The sequence below is a fragment of the Carettochelys insculpta genome, chromosome 3 (assembly GCF_033958435.1).
Source record: "Carettochelys insculpta isolate YL-2023 chromosome 3, ASM3395843v1, whole genome shotgun sequence".
NCBI lineage: Eukaryota > Metazoa > Chordata > Testudines > Carettochelyidae > Carettochelys > Carettochelys insculpta.
This window is the reverse complement of record NC_134139.1, coordinates 64,441,143-64,454,969: the sequence shown is the minus strand read 5'-3', so window position 1 is coordinate 64,454,969 and position 13,827 is coordinate 64,441,143.

Genomic DNA, 13,827 nt, shown 5'->3' with positions numbered 1-13,827 from the left:
TACCTCTTACGTTTAATGGAAGTTGCATACATGGTGACAGTCAAACATACTTTCAGCTTTCTTAAAACTTTGTGGAAAGATCCTTTGAAATTTTCCCAAACTTAATCTCTGCCAGAAGGTGAAGTTTTTGGAAAGTTTAATCAAATGGTCCTTTGATTAAGAATAATAAACTCTTTCACATTATTAAAAATCCACCCAAACTTCTTCTGATCTAATAACCTGAGTGACAGAGGCACATTTTTGTCATTTCTATTTAATTGCTGTAATGCACTCTGTGGGATGACAACTTTGAAACTGGAGTTAATGGCGGAGGTGACAGCTTGTACAGTAAGCAAAGTTTGGTGCCAGGAGCATGTTCCATTCTTCAACTGCTTGCTCGTGTCCATTCCATTGTAGGTGTGTGTGCTTGGAACATGCACTGAAGCTGGAAGTTTTTCCCTCAGTAGTATCCATATGGGCCCAGCTCTGGCGCCCTCTGGAGTGGTATGCAGATGCACCAGTATAAGGGATGCTGCTGATTCCTCCCTCCCTGAGTTCATTCTTACTGCCCGTGATGGTGCTGGAAGTCTCCCCGCCTCGGCAAGCTTTCCTTCTCAACTGCCTAGTTCTGATTCTCTGTAGAGTTCTTAGAAATTTTGTAGGGATTATTAGTTCCCTTGGTGTGTAATTAGAAATAATCTTCTTTCGATACTCAGCCTACGGATAGCCCAAACCCAAAGCCCCAGCTTTAACTCTTGTGACTGCTGCCAAAAACCTAAGCCAGTCAGTGATTCCCCCTCAACCTGAGACCCATGTGAATGAAGAGTGTTGTGTTTGCAAAAGTGTGAAGCCGCAAACCAGAAGGGTGTGCGGTGCTCAACACAGAGTGCTTCTGATAGCGTCAGCCCTTGCACTGACCTCTGAGCTAGCTAGATCGTGTTCTGCTCCAAGCACCACGACATCAGTGCAGAGTATGCTGCCAGCACTGGCCTCTGACCAGCACCAGTCTCCATCCCTGGTACTGGCTAAACAGCAGAGAGAGACTGGGAGAGGGCATTCTCCTATGTCCTTTAAAGGGAAGGAGGAAGGCAAAGAGTTTGCAGAGTAGCTCACTCCCAGAAGGTGGTCAGGCTCCAGTACCCACTGAGCTCTTGAGCCCCCTTGAGAACCACTTGCAACCCTGGAAAGTGGCAGAAACACTCAGCACCTGGTGGTGCTGTCCATGCCAGAGGCCTTTCAGACTGTTTAAGGATGTATTGTCCCTTCCAGTACCCCTTGAATGGGGCAACTTGCTGGCAAAACTGTCCTAGGACCTTTCTAGCAGTCTCCATTGGTGCAGCACAACTCCCAAATGCAGAGAGTGTCCCTTAGTGCTAACCTGAGCAGTGCCACCAGCCCCTGGGTACGGGTTAGTTTACCTGTCAGAAAACCTAGCAGCATTCTCTGGGCAATGTTCCCTGGGATCCTTGTGCTGATGGCTATCTGTCTCGTGCAGGCCTCGGAAAGCATGTTGATCCCTGGAGCAGCTGAGTTGATCCCCAAACTCAAGATATCCCTCGAGAGGTGTGAGAACCAGTCCCTGGGAGTCATGTCAGTAGTGTTCAGTTCAGGATGTGAGATCCCAACAGACACATTAATGTTCTCCTCGGCTGAGACATCCGTGCTCTCACTCCTGCTCTCAATCCCAGTTCGTACAGAGTGGCGTCACTCTCAAAGCATGAGGTGTCGATCACAAGGGTACCATCACTGACCCTCCACATGCTGCTGCCAGTCACAGGAGGCATGGCACAAGTAGTAATCTTCCCAGTGCAAGTCACAAGACCCATGGAAAAAGTCAAGGAGAATGGGGTGCATGGGCAGCTTCTTTGTCAGCCTGTCCTCCAGACAAGTCTCTCCCTCTTCTGACTAGTAGAGTGAGAAGGATCTGCCTACAAGCGCAGGCCACCCACTGGGGACTACTGATGCCTACATGCCCGATGGCTGGCTCCCTGGCAGCTAAGTAACCCTGGAGTCTTCCCAACCATCGCAGGGGCAGAAATGATTCTCAGAAGCATCTGAAAAACATCAGCGGCAGTCTCCTGCCCGCCTGCTTGCTCACAAGCAGAGTCAGAGCCAGATCCCCAAGGTCAGCCAGCCCTGGCTGTGGCTCCAGTGGCAAAGGCTATGGGGTTGGCACACCTATCCATCCCCACCTCTTCATACTCTCTGCCTGATGGCAGGATAGCATGACCATGACTGGGACCTTCCCACATGATGATGTAGAGTCTCATCAAGAGCTTTTAGTAGGGTGGCATGTAACCTCGGTTGGTGACTGAGGAGCTGGAGGGTTCTGCTAACTCCCTGTTTGATGTTTGAAGAACAGCAGATGCCTCCATTGCCAGTCCGTTGTGTCCTGTGTGCAATCCTGACCCATCAGTGGATGTTTGGGAATCCGTTAAGGACAGCCCCTTTCAGACAGCCTGTCACTGTTACGCAGAGCAGAGGGCAAGTTTCATGGCCCTGAATGACTTAGAGCTACCTTGCGGTTAGTGGGCTTTTGCATGCTGGTGCCTCGAGAAAGCTGTTCAGCCCCAGCAGTCTCAGAAGTTTGGGGGCTCTTCCCAGAAAGCTTTTCTACAAAAAGGGCTGCAAGTTGCAGCCAGGCCAGCAGCTGGCCAACTCAGCTCACCTCAGCTCTACCTGCAATTGGATGAGGAGGCATTTTGAGGGTACGCTCAAGGGCAAACTTTCAATTTGTGTCCTGGATCCAGCATTGCTGCTTTAGTCCAATGATGCGTTCCCCTTCCTCGTTCCTAAAAGATCTGACTAACGGGTCCTCCTCACAGTAACAGAGGGATGTATCGTCCAGTTTTTCTGTCCTCTCTTTTCCTTCCTCGCCCCTCTTCAGGAACCCTTCTCAAAAGCACCTGCTTACTCAAGAAATGCAGGGCCTTCTACAGCTGGGCACTGTGGAAGAGCTCCGCAGAAGGGGAATGGATTTTACTACTTCCATTTTTTGATTCCACAGGTCAAGGGGGATCTAGGCCCCATCCTTGATCTGCAGAGCCCTCAGCAAGTATTACAAAAAGTTGAAGTTCCACATGATCTCCCTGGCTTCCATCCTTCCTTCCCTTGATCTGTGGGACAGGTACTCAAGCTTTTGAGCTGAAAGATGCTTGCTTTCGTGCATTGCGTTTTCATAGACTCAGATGGTTCCTACATTTTGTAATTGAGACCACCCCTTATACATTTGCAGTGCTCTCATTTTAGCTCAGCAATGGTGCCAAGGATGTTTACAAATTCATGTCTGTGGTGGCCAACCTAAGATATCAGGGTACTATCCAGATCTACCCATAATAAAATGAGTAGCTCATCAGGACTGCGAAATTGCAAAACATTTGTCAACCTCAGAACCTGTTTGTAAGGAAACAAAAATCGTGTTAAACTCTATCCATTGGACTGGGATCCTTAGAACCATGTCCAAACTACACAAGCCTTGAGAGAGCCTATTTACGGCAGTGTCAGACCTCATTGGCAGTGTCACTGCCCATCCACTCACCACTTCCCAGGTGTGTCTCAGACTCTTGGGGCACATGGATGCATGCACATGTTGTCCAACATGTGAGACATGGCCTGCATCCCCTCCAGATGTGTTTGACATTCCCTGGCTAGACATAACCTGGATAAGGTCATCATGATCCCACTGGGGGCTTTTACCTCCCTTGACCTAATTCTGGTATTGGAAGGTGTTGGACCGATGTTGTCATATGTGGCCAACCTCAGTTGAGGAGCGCACCTCAGTATGCTGCTGACTCAGGAGATGCGGTTTCGAGAGAAGCTCACATTACATATAAATGTCAGGGAGCTCAGAGCCATCTGTCTGGCTTGTGGTGTTGAGAGACAATAGGGCCTCCATGTTCTATGTCAACAGTCTCCTTTGTCAACTCTGTGCTGGGAGATTGTCCATCTGTTCGGTTTCTGCATTCAGCATGAAATTCATGTGGAAGCCTTGCACCTCCCCAGCATCTGGAATATGCTGTTGGACCAATTCAGAAGATGGTCCTGTCACTTACAGAGACTTCCCACTTCTAGAAGAGCATCCTGATGACCTCCAAGTGGATCTGTTTGTCACCAGACAGGACAGAAAGTGTTACCAGTTCTGCTCTCTGAAAGGTCTCTTAGGTTGGGACGTGTGTTTCAAACTTTGGGAGTACTGAAATGTGGGCTTGCAGTGTTGGCCAATCCGTTATTTGACCATCTTACCGTGCCACCCACACATTCATGCCCCATCTGTCCCTTAGCCTGCACGTCCCCTCATATGACAGATGGACAGATTTTATTTTCCATTTGTGCTTATTCCCTTATACTGGGTCTGGGCATGTTAGGCCAAGGACCATGGCTGAGGAATGCAGTTTTATGGTCAAACCTTGGAATGTTTCCAGATACTGAATATATATGGGTATGCTGTGGATATATAGGTATGTGTACATATAACACCACTTTATACCAAAACATAACCATGTTTTTCCAATAGGGTGTGGTAGCCTGGTTCTTTTGATTTAGCATCACAATTTTACCATGTTCTGCCTTGGGTTGTCCTTATCCTGTCCTCATGGAATGGCATGTTCCATATGTCTTAGTAGTATTAATGCTAAGTTCATATTCCAGACACTGACTTGCAGGCAAACAGCTGCTTTTGACAGGGCAAACACAATCCTATTAAGGCTATAACAGTTATCAACTGTATTAATATATGGAGATATACCTATCTATCTCATAGAATGGGAAGGGACCTTCAAAGGTCATTGAGTCCAGTCCCTTGCACTCCCAGCAGGACCTATCACCATCCCTGACAGATCTTATGGCTGCTATCTTTGAGAGAACCTGCTGAATGGACGGTAACCAGTATATCAGATATTGCCGTGCCAGGCTGTAGTGTGTGTACCCAGACACCAAACAAAATTGTTTTGAATAATATGTGCGTCAGTTAGGATGCAATGTTACTGATCCCAAATTGTGCCTCGTGCTAGCAGAGGATTTGTCAACCCAGTGTGTAATTATTATGCAATGCTTTGTTTGCCCTTTTTTGCCTCCATGTTGTTTGCTGTCATTTGTTTGTTACTTTTTACCTGTGTTGGCTAAACAGTTTAGCTGTTATGCACATTGTAAATGATGTACAGCAATAATACAACTGCAGCAATAATACAGTAATACATCACTAATACAGTTGCTTTTACAGAGCAGCCACTGACTGTGATTTTTAGCTGATTGCCAATTTAAATGTCCGTATATGATAGGTGGAGGTGTATTGACTAGTGTCTTATTTATGAAAAAGCGCTTCCTTTTTCTTTACTTGATACTCGGGCATTTCTTCACTTGCATACTGTTATCTTCTCGTGATTTTCGTCTGTAGGATACAATCAGTTCCTTATCAGTTTGTTTTACATTGCTCCTGTTTTAGTAACCCAAAATTTAATGCACAGATTAATTCAGTTTGATTACAATCTGATGTGACCAAGTCTTCTATAACACAAGGTGTGCCTTTACAGTTACTGAATTAGTTACTCATTTTCACTTGAGGCACATTCATCATCATCATCATCATCATCATCATCAGTCCTTTGACCGAGGTCGTTGGGGCGACTAGAGGCGTGTCTTGGGCAGATTTCAAACCTGGCAGAGCCCATCCCTCTCCAGGTGGCCTGAGCCCCGTTAGGCCGCCTCCTTACGGAGGCAGTTGCCAGTCTGCACCATTAGGAGGTGGAGGTGACTTGTGTGGACACGGGTCATCAGCAGGCTACAACTTTTCGCTTTTCACCCTCCCATGGTGGGAAGAGCTAGCTGATCCTGACACTGCTGGCTGCAGTGCCAAGCGTGCACCACGCCTTGCAGACCATTACTAGTATTTTATATTACATGTAATATTTAATTGCTAAAGTAGAGGCTTACAGTTTTTGAGGAGGAGTATTGCTTTCCCACGCTGAGCAAATTTTTGCCAAGCTTTTGGGCTCCATTTCCTTGTGAGACCAATTGAACTTTAACTGTTTAGATGCACAAACATTTGCAAACAAATCTTCCCTTTAAGAGAACTTTTAAAAGAGAGAAAAAATTAAACCAAAATTAATTTTAAGTACAGGGAATAAAACCAACACGAAATTTAGATGCAGGTTGATGCAAATACTTTGAGGGTATGAAACTTGATTGTGTTTGGGAAACCAAAGTGGAAGCCTGTTGTCAAAGTGGAAACTTGTTGAAATTGTCTTCTTAATTTTATGCATTGTTACCTTTTTAGCCACTGATGCTATGAGTTCTTATAACTGTATTTATTTAAAATGAAAACAAGCTTATAAAAACCCAAACACAATATTTTGTTAATAACACATTTACCTTCATGTTGAGGTTTCCCCTAACATTTTTCTCTGAATAATAATTTTAAAAAAACCCCTATAATTAATAACAGATACTTTTATTGGCAGTTGTATTTGTTGAGGAAGAAATACTACATGTACATACATTTACATCTAAGATCTTTTTTAACTTTGCAATAATGGTATTACTAATATATGATTATATCCCAAGTTTTCTTTAAAAAGGTACTATAGTTTTCTTTAAACAGGGTATAAAATTGTCTTGGTTGCAACAAAATAAAAGTAATAAAGTAGTCACACGACATAAAACACAAAACAACATGTATAACATACAGGACAAACTTACAAGTAAAAACAAAAGGCACCAGAAGTATATTTGCCACTATATAAGACCAAGAGTGGACACAATAAATAAGAGTTAAACATTTAACTAAACAAGTTAGTACATTTTTATTTAAAAATTTGTATTAATTTAGTAAAAAGACATTTTTTTACTTTAACTTTATTTTAAAACACTGCTACGTGATGATAAGAGAAGCCCATTTTTCAAATGCTAGTGGTTAGAATTAGAAGCAGAGTCTGCATTTTTGTTTCTGAATTTTGAGCCACCGTATCTTCAAGAAAGTTAGGAGTAAATCCAGCTGTTGCATTCATGAAAGGATACAATAATTTGCAAGATTTAACATGACCTCTTTATCTTGTTTTCTGTTTCTCATTTTGCTCTCTCTTCATTTATGTTCTTTCAGAAGTTTCTGTAAAAATTAGTTTTTGAAAAAGATTAGCAGAAGTGAGGAGAGGTGAAGGAAAGGGGGAAAGGGCCAGTCTAGGAAGGTAGCAAAGCCTGAGCTTCCCAGACAGATGAACTCTACAGGATTGTCTTAAAATACAGGTGGCAGTAGCAAGAAAGGCAAGAATCTAAGAAAGGCTACAAAGGCAAACCTACTGGTATGTAAAAATATTTGATAAAATGGGGTACACTTTTAGCTGAGCATGGAATGCGATTCCAAGGGGCAAAGCAGTTGAGAACCTGTACCCAGGTTTGTATCCTAGCTCTGATAGGAGTGTGGGAGTTGCTACTTACACTTGCAACACCTGAATTTGTTCCCCCATTGTCTGGATTGCAGGAGTGTCTGTTTTGGGGCAACTCCGTGCATTAGTATCTTAGTTCTAATTAGTTTTTTACTTTGACCCTTTTTTTTTTTTCAGTCCCCTGAGACTGAGTCACAACTCCTGTCTCCTAATGTGCTCAGTGAATTGTTCCGTTTTTTCCTTCATCTGATTTACCAGTCCAGTGATTTCTTCCTCCTGGAAACTTACTTCTTCCATTCTGACAGGCACTGGTTTAGGTCTCAAATTAAGGTTTCCTCACACCCCGGCTTTTATTACACAGCGATGGTTGCACTGTAGTGGACCCGCCTACAACTTTTAACTTTGCCAAGCCCACCTTTTTCCATTTCTGTCCCTGTTCTCCAGGCACAGGGTAGCTACGTGAAGCCTGCTGTTGACCACCAATATTTATAACAGGGTGGCGCATCTCTCGCTTTTGTAGGTGTTTTACAGTTGCTACTAGCGTTTCATTCTGTTGCTGTGCTTTCTGTCTCTGGGTTGCTTGCCACCCTGCAAGAAGAGCAGAACCATTCCAGGGCTCTGTTTGTTCAGCTTCTCTAGACTTCCTTTGTTTCTGTTACTTGCCTAGCCAATTTTGTGGCGTGCTGTCTTAACCATTTAGCAGCCATAATGATTTTCAATATTCTACATTTTAAGGCTACTGTTTCTGTCCTAGCCTTACGAATTCCATGTTTGTTTCCCAATACATATTTTGCTAGCAACTCAGCATGTCCATACTTTATTACCCTCTGTGAGGATTTTTAGGAAGCCATTAAGGGGGTTCCCTAACTTGTATTCTTCTGTCATGTTAGATTGCAATTCCTACTGTGGACAGCTCATTTGTTTATCAGATCTCCGTTTTGGGGTCACCAGTGTAGAAGTCAGAATGCACTGCTGTGCTGGTCTGACAGGTCTCCAGCTCCATCAGTGGTGTTAATCTTTCAGCTGCCTGCCTGTGCTCCCACTGTATACTGCATTAGCCCTGTGCAGACGGCTACTGTGGTAGATGTCAAGAGAGCCCCCAAAGACCATGACATCTAATAAGGTATGAAGGTGACCAAGCCAGGTTTACTGTTAAACCAGGTACATTAATACTTGTCAGCAGATTCTACTAGACCACTGTGCATATGTACAATACTTCCTAACAACGGATGCAGCTCTGTCAGTGCCAGGATTGTGCTATTGCCCCTGAAGCTGGACACAGACTTAAGTCAAGTTCATGTCCTGGACATGGACTTGCAGGCAAACATCTGCTTTTGACGGGGCCTGCATGTTACTCATAACTCTTGCTTATTTTGGTTCAGACCTCAGGCTTTATACCAGGCCCATACTTCAGGTTCGTTCTTTCTTCTACACCTGGTAACAGCGCTGATGTTAGGAAAATACCTGGTACAGCACAATTCAACCAGACAGCGTGCGTTATAAGTCTGGAAGTTTAATTTGTCAGCTTGATTATATGCATTGGTTTATATAGAAAAGGGAATAGAAAAATAATCCATGAAACGGTGTGAGAGAGGGGGTTCATACATTTTCTATACTACAGGTTGAACCTCTCCAGTCCCGCACCCTGATCAGTGCCAAAACAGAGAATTTGCTGGACCACAGCAGGTCAATATTGTGTAGCAGCATTACCAATGCTTCCATTGCTTACTGGTCTCTTAGAAGACATTTTAGGGGTAAACTAGAACTAAATAATAGCACAGAACACAGAGAGCAAAACTGCTAGCAGTAAACAAACTTTATGGGACCCTGGGAAACTTGGCCATGCATATGTTGAGTGGTCATCTGGCTAAAATCATGGCAGGCCATGGATGTTGCCAAATCAGAGAGTGCCAGACTAAACCTGCCGCAACTTCATAGCCGTAACCTATTAGTGCTGGACACTCACCACTGAATAAATTGTTTTGTTAGTCTTTAAAGTGCTACTTGACTGCTTGTTTTGATAGGGAGCAGATGGTTTTATAACATTTGATTACAGTAACAATTAGGGAACTGTACAAACACACAGGAAAGTACTTGCTCTGAAGTGCTTACAATCTCAACAGCCATAGCACAGAAGAGGAAGGGAAAGTGCAGAGAAGTGAAGTGACTTAACTCAAGGTCATACACCAGGTTAATGGAAAATGCAAATAGTACCTAGGCCTCTTACCTCTCAGGCCAGTGCCTTATTTGCTGGACCATGCTACTTAGCACTTAAGTAAACAGCTTAAATTCTGTGGTAAAAATTTATGCTATCTGTTGATGTGTGTATGAATGACATAAAAACACCCACCATAGGCTCTCTGGTCAAACTTGATAAACCATAATACAGGGGTCTCAAACTCAATTTAACTTAAGACCAGTACCAGTCTTCAAATCTTTATAGCAACCGCCCCAGGCAATCTCCCTGCACATCTGCTGGCTTGGCCTGCCACTCCAGGTAATTTAACCCCCTGCCCCCGGCACTACTGCTGTGACGTAGACAGGTGTGTGCAGAGCTGTCCCATCTATAGGACAGTTTGGGACTGCTGACCCAGGCCCTGCAGTTTGCTGGGGCGGGGGGGGTGGCCTGCAGCACACACTGACTACCCCAACTGTTCTATGGATGGGACAATCCCCCATAAGCTATGTCTACACGTGTATGCTACATCGAAATAAGCTATTTCGATGCATAGCGTCTACACGTCCTCCAGGGCTGGTGCTGTCGACGTTCAACTTCGATGTTGGGCAGCACCACATCGAAGTAGGCGCTGCAGGGGAGCGTCTACACACCAAAGTGGCCCACATTGAAATAAGGGTTCCAGGAACAGCTGCAGACAGGGTCACAGGGCAGATTAGCACTTCCCCGGCAACAGCAAGCCGCTCCCTTAAAGGGCCCCTCCCAGACACACTTGCACTAAACAGCACAAGATCCACAGAGCCAACAACTGGTTGCAGACCCTGTGCATACAGCATGGATCCCCAGCTGCAGCAGCCAGAAGCCCTGGGCTAAGGGCTGCTGCACACGGTGACCATAGAGCCCCGCAGGGGCTGGAGAGAGCATCTCTCAACCCCTCAGCTGATGGCCGCCATGGCAGACCCCGCTATTTCGATGTTGCGGGACGCGGATCGGCTACACGTGCCCTACGTAGACGTTCAACGTCGAAGTAGGGTGCTATTCCCATCTCCTGATGGGGATAGCGACTTCGACGTCTCGCCGCCTTACGTCGATTTCAACTTCAAAATAGCGCTCGCCACGTGTAGACATGGCAGGCGCTATTTCGAAGTTGGCGGAGCTACTTCGAAGTAGCCAGCACATGTAGACGCAGCTATAGTCAGGTTAGCTCACAAAACCCTGGAGAGGCTGGGATTGGCAGCAGTGCTTGGCTCTCCCTGGCCCTCAACCCCATTCACCATGGTAGTATGAACCTTAGGGAAGTGGAACAATGCCTTTGCTCTGCCACCATCTCCAAGGCCAGGTCATGCCACTTTCCCACGGCTCCTGCCCCTTGCTGCTGCCCAGTGCCAGGACCCCCCATGGGCTACGCTGTGGGAATGTTCAGACCATAGATGGCCCATGGGCTGCAAGTCTGAGATCCCTGCCCTAAAATAATTTATACACAACAGACTCTACAGCTGACCCAGTTTGAGGACTACCCCAACACCCATGGATATAACAAAAATTAATCATAACTTCTTCCAGCACAACTACTATCAGCGTTCCAACCTCTCACTGCTAGGACAGATGATGGGGTATTAAGCATGTTGGGCCCTGTTTGTACTACAGGTTCCCTTTTTGCTACTAGTGGTGCTGCTGCACAGCAGTGAATTACGATTATAAAATTCTCTAGGGAAGGGCTGCATCCATCCATAAAATAAATTAGTGTTTTGTTATAAGAATTGGTACAAAATGAAAACGTAGTTTGAAGTCAAAATATTCCAGCAGAATCACTTTCTTTAAATCAAAGGTGGAGCTGAAGAAGGCTTTGGGAAAAATGTAAACTAATATTTAACAAGGACTCTGGAACGTACCAAATGGAAATTTCCTCAAAGCATGCACTTCTCATTATTTGTACTTCACTGTATGCACAGGGCAGATTTATGTCAACACTCAGTTAGAATCCCTTCTTCCTTAAGCCATAAATGCAAATTCTTGCATCGCTGAAATGCTGATGTTGTATGTTCCAACTCTTCTAATTGTAAGTAAAGATTTTCCCAGTAAACTTAATTTGCCCAAACAGGCCTAATCAGTTATGTAATTGCAACTCCGAGTGGAACTAAGTATCTGTTGCTCGAGCTGAAACAAGATTGTTATTGCACAGTATTAATTCTTAGCAGTAACTCAAAGTACAGTAGCACATGCAATGTTGGTGCCAATGAACGCCTGTAAAGGGTTAACCCTTAGAAGTGTTTCTCGGCGGGGGGGACCGCCAGGTAAGCCGAGGGAGGGAAGACAAATTCTTTTGAACTGAGAACAATTGCAGTCTTAAGGGTCTTTTTCTGTGTGGCTGATGCTGAGAAGAGATAGAAATGATTGCTCCTAAGCAGCTGGAATGAATCCAGTAAACCTCCTGGCCATCTCCTAATCAGAGCATGGACATGTAAGTAGAAGGGAAATGTTTAGATGTGATCAGGTTATGGTTGTTTGGGATTTCATGAAGGACTTCTTTGGCTGGCTAATGCTTTGATTCTTTCCCCTGAACTCTAACTTCTAAACTGAATCCCAGGGAATTAATTCGCTATGCTGAAACTAGAATGCTTTGAGTTGTTTTATTACATGTAGCAATTAACTGTGCTTAGTTACTTTCTTCATTTTTCCATCTTACTTTTTAAGGCCGTGTTTTTGATTTCTGTGTCCTAGAGCGTGTCTGTGTGAATGCTTGCCTAAAGCAAGATCAGGTATCATATTACAGTTCAATTTGTTCCTCTCTTTTTTTCAAGCTCTCTTCTAAGGGAGTGTTCAGAGCTTGGGGTTACCCCACAGGGAGACATCCCAAGTGTGTCTTCCTGGGCTCTAAAGAGGGTTTTTTTCACTTGGGTCATGGCAGCTACATCCCAGTGTCAGGGATCTGTGACTTTGGGGAGCTTTTTTTAAGCAGAGCCTATAGGGACATGGTAATGTTAAGGTTTTGGTGGGCCCTCACTTTCTGCACTTGGAGTGTCAGAATGGGGAGGCAGCCCTGACAGGCTGAGAATCTAAAGTTCTTCTTTGAGTGATGTCTTATGGATGCACCTTGATCAGAGAATTAAAAACATTCATTATCCTTGGCTTATGGTGCTGTTGAAGTATCTCTCATCCACAGTGTGTGACTGACACATGTGCAACACCGCACAGTGGCCTCAGCTAATTCACAGCATGCTGCTGTGGAGTCGAGAGGCAAGACCAAGCCTCCCTTCTCCACCATGGCACCATCAACACCGCTGAAGGAGATTGCCCTCAGACCTTCATCACAGGTTATGCTGCCTCTGCTTGCTCCAACTGGCCACACTGGCAACAACAGTGGTGCCATCAGCACTGACTACTACTGTAGAACTTTACTACAGTAGCGTTACAAGTAACAGAATTACAAACTGACCGGCCAGCCACATACCTCCTTAGGAACCAGAAGTATGGAATCAGGCAGCAGCAGAGGGGCGTAGGAATAAAAGCAATACAGTACAGTACTGTGTTAAATTACTAAAAAAAAAAATCCCAGGAAAACAGCATTTTCCTTCTGAACAGTAATACTTCAAAGACTTGTTAAGTCACTGTTCATTTGTAGACTTTTGAAAGAACCATAACATTTTGTTCAGAGGTTCAACCTCCATTTCCAAGGTGTTCCTAACTGAGGTTCTGCTGTATACCAACAAAGCACCAACCTCCTTGGTGCTGAAACTACGCCGCTTTCTTCCTCAGAAGGATTTATCAGTGTCCTCAACGCTATCACCACACTTTAGTACTGATGGCTCTCTGGTGAGCACAGTGCCAGGGCACCCTATCTCATCAGTAGCTCCTCTATGCACAAGCAAAGATGATGAGGAAAGTGTGTGGTTTTTTTCTTGCACCTTTCCTCTCCCATCTGACTGGTGCCAATCTCTGAATACCACTGTCACTGGAACTCCAGGGAAGAGGAATCACAGCTGGATGGTAAGTTGTCCAGATGGTGAATGGATGGCATCCCTCTTCTTGCCTGGTGCTGCTGAGTCTTTCCTTAGATGGTGAGTGGAGTAAACCTGCACATGCACTGCCACTAGGTTGGACAATGATTATTTAATGGCAGTGGAGTCCTTATAAAGGCTTTAAGATGGGAAAAGCTTGAGCCCATGTGATCTTTTGGTGCTAAAGTTCTGAGGTAAATTTTAGGATTTTGAGGTGCCCAAAGGTGGGAAAAAAGTCCAGTTACCCAACTATCAACCTAGGGTAAAAGCCCACCAAAAGTCCAGAGGTAAAAATTGA